This window comes from Arachis ipaensis, chromosome B03, assembly GCF_000816755.2.
Source record: "Arachis ipaensis cultivar K30076 chromosome B03, Araip1.1, whole genome shotgun sequence".
Classification (NCBI taxonomy): domain Eukaryota; kingdom Viridiplantae; phylum Streptophyta; class Magnoliopsida; order Fabales; family Fabaceae; genus Arachis; species Arachis ipaensis.
This window is the reverse complement of record NC_029787.2, coordinates 91,155,666-91,164,506: the sequence shown is the minus strand read 5'-3', so window position 1 is coordinate 91,164,506 and position 8,841 is coordinate 91,155,666.

Sequence of the window (8,841 nt, the reverse complement as noted above, 5' to 3'; positions counted from 1 at the left end):
GAATTCGAAATTCATGTACTTCTTGTTCTTTTGTAATTAAAGAATTTTTCATTTAAGAAAGGTGATGGATTCATAGGACATTCATAGCTTTAAGACATAGACACTTGAACACTAATGATCATGTAATAAAGACACAAACATGAATAAACATAGAGCATAGTAAATGAAAAACAGAAAAATAAAGAACAAGGAAATTAAAGAACGGGTCCACCTTAGTGATGGCGGCTAGTTCTTCCTCTTGAAGATCTTATGGAGTGCTTTATCTCCTCAATGTCTCTTCCTTTCCTTTGTTGCTCCTCCCTTATAGCTCTTTGATCTTCTCGAATTTCATGGAGGAGGATAGAATGCTCTTGGTGCTCCACCCTTAGTTGTCCCATGTTGGAACTTAATTCTCCTAGAGAGGTGTTAATTTGCTCCCAATAGTTTTGTGGAAGAAAGTGCATCCCTTGAGGCATCTCAGGGATTTCATGATGAGGAATTTCTTCATGCTCTTGTTGAGGTCCATGAGTGGGCTCTCTTGTTTGCTCCATCCTTTTCTTAGTGATGGATGGGATTTATATAGGGGTGGGGTAGAGGGTAGGTTTTGGCCATTAGGGTTGGGTTTGGGAGGGAAAAGAATTTGAATTTTGGAGGTAGGTGGGGTTTATGGGGAAGAGGTATGGAGGTGATTGGTGAAGGGTATTTGGAAAAGAGTGTTATGAAAAGGTAGGAGAGAGAGAGAGAGAGAGGGAGAGGTGGGGTAGGTGGGGATCCTGTGGGTCTACAGATCCTGAGGGGTCAAGGACTTATCATCCCTGCTCCATTTAGGCGTGCAAAAACGCCCATAGAGTGCAATCCTAGCGTTAAACACCAGGTTGCTACTTGTTTCTGGCGTTTAGCGCTAGCTTTTCTCCCTTTATTGGCATTTAACGCCAAGTTGGTGCTTGTTTCTGGCGTTAAACGCCAGACTATAGCTTGTTTCTGGCGTTTAACGCCAGCTTGATGCTTCTTTCTGGCGTTAAACGCCAGTCTGATGCTTCTTACTGGCGTTTAAACGCCAGTAAGCTCTTCCTCCAGGGTGAGCTGTTTTTAATGCTGTTTTTTGTTTTGCTTTGATTTTTGTGACTCCACATGATCATCATCCTAAAGAAAACATAAAATAAAAATGAAAAACAAAAAATTAACATAGATAAGTAAAAATTGGGTTGCCTCCCAATAAGCGCTTCTTTATTGTCTTTAGCTGGACCTTACTGAGCTTTTAATCTAGTCTCAGCTTTGAGCATTCTTACTCAAAATTGCCTTCAAGATAATGCTTGACTCTCTGTCCATTAACAATGAACTTCTTCTCAGAATCAATGTCTTGAAGCTCCACATAGCCATATGGTGACACACTTGTAATCACATATAGTCCCCTCCACCGGGATTTCAGTTTCCCGGGAAATAATCTAAGCCTAGAGTTAAACAGCAGAACCTTTTGTCTTGGTTCAAAGACTCTAGATGACAGTTTCTTATCATGCCACCTTTTTACTTTCTCCTTGTAAATTTTTGCATTTTCGAAAGCATTGAGTCTGAATTCCTCTAGCTCGTTTAGCTGGAGTAATCTCTTCTCTCCAGCTAACTTAACATCCTGGTTTAGGAATCTGGTTGCCCAGTAGGCCTTATGCTCCAGTTCCACGGGCAGATGACAGGCTTTGCCATACACAAGCTGGTATGGAGAGGTTCCTATAGGAGTCTTAAATGTTGTTCTGTATGCCCACAGAGCATCATCCAAGCTTTTTGCCCAATCCCTTCTACGGGCAATTACAGTCCGTTCCAGGATTCTTTTTAGTTCTCTAGAGACTTCAGCTTGCCCATTTGTCTGTGGATAATATGGAGTTACTACCTTGTGGCTAATTCCATACTGGACTATAGCAGAGTAAAGCTGTTTATTGCAGAAATGAGTGCCCCCATCACTGATTAGTGCTCTAGGGACACCAAACCTATTGAAGATATGTTTATGGAGGAACTTCAGCACTGTATTAGTATCATTAGTGGGTGTTGCAATTGCCTCTACCCATTTAGATACATAGTCTACTACCACCAGAATATACGTGTTTGAGTATGATGGTGGGAAAGGCCCCATGAAGTCAATACCCCATACATCAAACAACTCAATCTCCAAGATCCACTATTGAGGCATGGCGTAACCATGACGCAGATTACCAGCTCTCTGGCAACTGTCACAGTTACGTACGAACTCTCGGGAGTCTCTATAGAAAGTAGGCCAGTAGAAGCCACAATGGAGAACCTTGGTGGCTATTCGCTCACCTCCGAAATGGCCTCCATATTGTGATCCATGGCAATACCATAAGATCTTCTGTGCCTCTTCCTTGGGCACACATCTACGGATTATTCTGTATGCACATCTCTTAAAGAGATATGGTTCATCCCACAAGTAGTACTTTGCATCATTAATTAATTTTTTTGTTTGTTGCCTGCTGTACTCCTTGGGTATGAATCTTGCAGCTTTATAGTTTGCAATGTCTGCAAACCATGGTGTTTCCTGAATGGCAAACAATTGCTCATCCGAAAAGGTTTCAGAGATCTCAATAGAAGGGGAGGACGCCCCTTCTACTGGTTCTATCCGGGACAGATGATCAGCCACTTAGTTTTCTGTCCCTTTTCTGTCTCTTATTTCTATATCAAACTCTTGTAGAAGCAACACCCATCTTATGAGCCTGGGTTTTGAATCCTATTTTGTGAGTAGATATTTAAGAGCAGCATGGTCAGTGTAAACAATCACGTTTGATCCTACTAAGTATGATCTAAACTTGTCAATGGCATAGACCACTGCAAGTAACTCCTTTCCTGTGGTTGTGTAATTTTTCTGTGCATCATTAAAACATGGCTAGCGTAATAAATGACATGCAGAAGCTTGTTATGCCTCTGTCCCAATACTGCACCAATGGCATGGTCACTGGCATTACACATTAGTTCGAATGGTAATGTCCAGTCTGGTGCAGAAATAACTGCCAGCTTAGCTTTCAGAGTTTCAAACGCCTGCAGACACTCTGTGTCAAACACAAATGGCATGTCAGCAGCTAGTAGATTGCTCAGAGGTTTTGTAATTTTTGAAAAATCCTTTATAAACCTCCTATAGAATCCTGCATGCCCCAGAAAGCTTTTGATTGCCTTAACATTGGCTGGTGGTGGTAATTTTTCAATTACTTCCACTTTAGCTTGATCCACCTCTATTCCCTTGTTTGAAATTTTATGCCCAAAGACAATTCCTTCAGTCACCATAAAGTGACATTTTTCCCAGTTTAAAACTAGGTTGGTCTCTTGGCATCTTTTCAGAACAAGGGCTAAATGGTCAAGGTAGGAGCTGAATGAGTCTCCAAATACTGAAAAGTCATCCATGAAGACTTCCAAAAATTTCTCTACCATATCAGAGAAGATAGAGAGCATGCACCTCTGAAAGTTTGCAGGTGCATTGCACAGACCAAAAGGCATCTTTCTGTAGGCAAACACTCCAGAAGGACATGTGAATGCTGTTTTCTCTTGGTCCTGAGGATCTATTTCAATTTGGTTATAACCTAAGTAGCCATCCAAAAAGCAGTAATATTTATGGCTTGCTAGTCTCTCTAGCATCTGGTCTATGAATGGTAAAGGAAAGTGATCCTTCCTGGAGGCTGTATTGAGCCTTCTGTACTCAACACACATACGCCACCCTGTAACTGTTCTTGTAGGAACCAGTTCATTCTTTTCATTAGAAACCACTATCATGTCTCCCTTCTTAGGGACAACTTGGACAGGTCTCACCCAGGGGCTATTAGAAATAGGATAAATAATCCCAGCCTCCAGTAACTTGGTGACCTCTTTCTGCACCACCTCCTTCATGGTTAGATTTAGCCGCCTCTGTGGTTGAACCACTGGCTTAGCATCGTCCTCCAATAGGATCTTGTGCATGCATCTTGCTGGGCTGATGTCCTTAAGATCACTTATGGACTACCCAAGAGCTGCCTTGTGTGTCCTTAGCACTTGAAGTAGTGCTTTCTCTTCCTGTGGATTTAAAGCAGAGCTTATGATCACCGAAAAAGTGTCACATCCTCTCAAAAATGCATATTTCAGGGATGGTGGTAGTGGTTTGAGCTCGGGTTTAGGAGGTTTCTCCTCTTCCTGAGAAATTTTCAGAGGCTCTTTTATTTCCTCTGATTCTTCCAGATCAGGCTGAACATCTTTAAAGATGTCTTCTAGCTCTGATTCGAGACTCTCAGCCATGTTGATCTCCTCTACCAGGGAATCAATAATATCAACACGCATGCAGTCTTTTGATGTATTTGGATGCTTCATTGCCTCAACAGCATTCAGCCTGAACTCATCCTCATTAACTCTTAAGGTCACTTCCCCTTTTGGACATCAATGAGGGTTCATTCAGTTGCTAGGAAGGGTCTTCCTAGAATGAGAGTTGCACTCTTGTGCTCCTCCATCTCCAGCACTACAAAGTCAGTGGGAAAGGCAAATGGCCCAACCTTGACAATCATGTCCTCAATTATGCCTGATGGATATTTAATGGAGCCATCAGCAAGTTAAAGACATATCCGGGTTGGTTTGACCTCTTCAGTCAAGCCAAGCTTTCTGATAGTGGATGCAGGGATCAGATTGATACTTGCCCCAAGGTAACATAGAGCTGTCTTGGTACAAGTACCCTCTAATGTGCATGGTATCATAAAGCTTCCGGGATCCTTAAGCTTTTCTGGTAAGCTTGTTAGAATGACTACACTGCATTCTTCAGTGAGAAAAACTTTTTCTGTTTCTCTCCAATCTTTGTTATGACTTAAGATCTCTTTCATGAACTTAGCATAAGAGGGTATTTGCTCAAGTGCCTCTGCAAACAAAATCTTTATTTCAAAAGTCCTGAGATGGTCTGCAAAGCCGGCAAATTATTTATCCTGTTCCGCTTGGCAGAGTTTCTGAGGATAAGGTATTTTGGCTTTATATTCTTCAACCTTAGTTGCTGCAGGTTTATTCCCTACAGAGGCAGGTTGAGAGGCCTTCTTGAGGGAGTTATTATCAGCACTTGCAGGTGTCTGATCCCTCATTGGCGTTTGAACGCCAGGACTGGACGTGGATTGGGCATTTAATGCTAGATTCCTGCCCTTTTCTGGCATTTGAACGCCAGAACTGGACATGGATTGGGAGTTTAACGCCAGTTTTTCACCCTTTTTTGGCGTTTGAACGCCAAACTTATTCCTTTCTGGGCTCTTACTCTCCTCAGAGGGATTTTGGGTAGCAGGTTACTCATCCTCTGTTAGCTGTTCCTTTCTTTGCTTTCTGCTGCCTTGAGTTGAGATATTTAATGTTTTTCCACTTCTTAATTGAACTGTTTGGCACTCCTCTGTTATCTATTTTGATAACTGCTATTTTTTCTGATTCAATTGTGATTCCATATCCTTGTTAGCAATTTTGGTTTCTTGTAACATCTCCTTAAATTCTGCTAACTGCCTTGTTATAGAAGATAGTTGCTGATTGAGTTCAGCAACTTATTCCTGAGGACTAAAGTCAGTTGATACTGCCTTAGCTTCTTCTTTCATGGAGGACTCATTACTTATGTACAGATGTTGATTTCTAGTAACTATATCAATAAGCTCTTGAGCCTCTTCAATAGTCTTTCTCATGTGTATAGATCCACCAGCTGAGTGGTCTAGAGATATCTGAGCTTTTTCTGTAAGCCCATAGTAGAAGATGTCTAATTGCACCCACTCTAAAAATATTTCAAAGGGGCATTTCCTTAGCATCCCTCTGTACCTCTCCCAGGCGTTATAAAGGGATTTATCATCCTCTTGTTTAAAGCCTTGGATGTCCAGCCTTAGCTGTGTCATCCTTTTTGGAGGGAAATATTGATTCAGGAATTTGTCTGATAACTGTTTCCATGTTCTTATGCTTGTTGTGGGTTGGTTATTTAACCACCTCTTAGCTTGATCTTTTACAGCAAATGGAAACAGTAACAGCTTGTATACATCCTGATCTACCTCTTTGTCACGCACTGTGTCAGCAATTTGCAAGAACTGTGCCAGAAACTCAGTAGGTTTTTCCTGTGGAAGACCGAAATACTGGCAATTTTGCTGTACCGTGACAATGAGCTGAGGATTTAGCTCAAAGCTGCTTGCCTTGATGGGAGGTATACAGATGCTACTCCCATATGCAGCAGTAATGGGGTTAGCATATGACCTTAGAGTCCTCCTGGACTGTTCATTTCCATTTAGGTCCATGATGGATAAAAGGGAATTGATATGAATTGCAAATAAAATATATTTTTGTTTTTATTTTATTTGAGTAGAAACAAACCGAATAATTAAAAATAAATAAAAAATAATAAGATAAAATAAAATAATTAGAAATTAAAATATAAATTTTGAAAACTAAGAGAAAAAAAAATTGGAAACTAAAATAATTACTTAATTAAGAAGATTTGAACAACTTTGGATATGATTTTTGAAAAAGATTTTGAATTTTAAAATTTCAAAACTAAGATAAGATAGAATAAAAAGTTTTAAAATAAAAATCTGAATTTTTAAAGGAAAATTCAAAAATTAATTAAAATAAAGAGAAAAGATATTTTTTAATTTAATGAAGAAAGAGAAAAACAGTAAAAATGACACCAAACTTAAATTTTTAGATCAAAACAAAGAAAACAAACAGGAAAACTTTGAATATCACTATGAACGCTCAGAACAACTTTTGAAAAATTTTTAAGAAAACAGAAACACAAAGGACACCAAACTTAAAAAAATTTTATATTCTGAGCACTAATAATTCGAAAAAAAATTGAAAGAAAAATAAAATCATGCAATTGACACCAAACTTAAAATATGAAACTAAACTCAAACAGAAAAACTCAATTATTAGTTTTAAAAATTTTAGAAAAATTTAAAAAGAGAAAATAAGGATTTTAAAAAAAAGTTTCAACCAAAAACAATAATAGAAGACTCTAAACCAAAAAGAAAAATTTTCCTAATCTAAGCAACAAAATAAACCGTCAGTTGTCCAAACTCGAACAATCCCCGGCAACGGCGCCAAAAACTTGGTGCACAAAATTGTGAATCACACTTTTCACAACTCCGGTGCCACTAACCAGCAAGTGCACTGGGCCGTCCAAGTAATACCTTACGTGAGTAAGGGTCGATCCCACGGAGATTGCCGACTTGAAACAAGCTATGGTTATCTTGTAATTCTTAGTCAGGAAATCAATGATAATGCTTAATTTCAATAGTAAAAAGTAAAAGAGCATCAAATAAATACTTGTTATGCAGTAATTGAGAACAAATTGAGGTTTTGGAGATGCTTTGTCTTCTGAGTCTCTGCTTTCCTTCCATCTTCTTCTTCATGCACGCAAGGCTCCTTCCATGGTAAGCTGTATGTTGGTGGATCACCGTTGTCAATGGCTACCATCCGTCCTCTCAGTGAAAAAGGTCCATGTACATGGCTAATCATCTGTTGGTTCTCACTTGTTTTGGAATAAGATCCATTGATCCTTTTGCGTCTATCACTACGCCCAATACTTGTGAGTTTGAAGCTCGTCACAGTCATCTCTTCACAGATCCTACTCAGAATACCACAGACAAGGTTTAGACATTCCGGATCTCAGAAATGCTGCCAATTGATTCTAGCTTTTACCACGAAGACTCTGGATTCATGGATTTGAACGCTCTGTTGTCAGGAGAGACAATCAAACTCCTGGACCAGGAACCCAAGAGATATACACTCAAGCTATTACAGATAGAACATAAGTGGTTGTTAGGCACGCATTCATAGGTTGAGAATGATGATGAGTGTCACGGATCATCACATTCTTCATGGTTAAGTACGAGTAAATATCTTACAACAGAAACGATCGTGTTGAATAGAAAATAGAAGTAATTGCATTAATTTATCGAGACACAGCAGAGCTCCTCACCCCCAATCATAGATTTTAGAGACTCATTCCATAGAGATACAATGTAAAATGTGAAAATGTCACGATGTACATAGTAAGTCTCTAAAAGTTATTTTTATACTAAACTAGTAGCTAGGGTTACAGAAAATAACTAACTAAGTGCAGATAGTGCAGAAATCCACTTCCGGGGCCCACTTGGTGTGTGCTTGGGCTGAGCATTGAGTTTTACATGTGCAGAGGCTTCTCTTAGAGTTAAACGCCAGGTTGCAGCCTATTTGTGGCGTTTAACTCTGGTTTGTAACCTGTTTCTGGCGTTTAACTTCAGAATAGGGTAGGAAGTTGGCGTTTCAATGCCAGTTTGCGTCATCAAAACTCGGGCAAAGTATGGACTATTATATATTGCTGGAAAGCTCTGGATGTCTACTTTCTAACCCAATTGAGAGAGTGCCAATTAGGTTTCTGTAACTCCATAAAATCCATTTCGAGTGCAGGAAGGTCAGAATCCAACAGCATTTGCAGTCCTTTTTCATCCTCTGAATCAGATTTTTGCTCAGGTCCCTCAATTTCAGCCAGAAAATACTTGAAATCATAGAAAGACATACAAACTCATAGTAAAGTCCAGAAATATGAACTTTTCATAAAAACTAATAAAAACATAGTAAAAACTAACTAAATCATACTAAAAACTACCTAAAAATAATGCCAAAAAGCATATAAATTATCCGCTCATCAATGTTCCTCAATAAAATTATTATTTCATTTTGCTCAACTTCTATTAAAGGAACTGTTTCGACCCACTTTGTAAAATAATCAATTGCTACCAGAATAAATTTATGATGTTTCGATAAAGGGGGGTGAATCAATCCAATTAGATCCAGAGTCCAACCTCTAAACAGCCATGGCTTAATAATCGAATGCAACTCAGACGCTGGGATCTGTTGTATCGA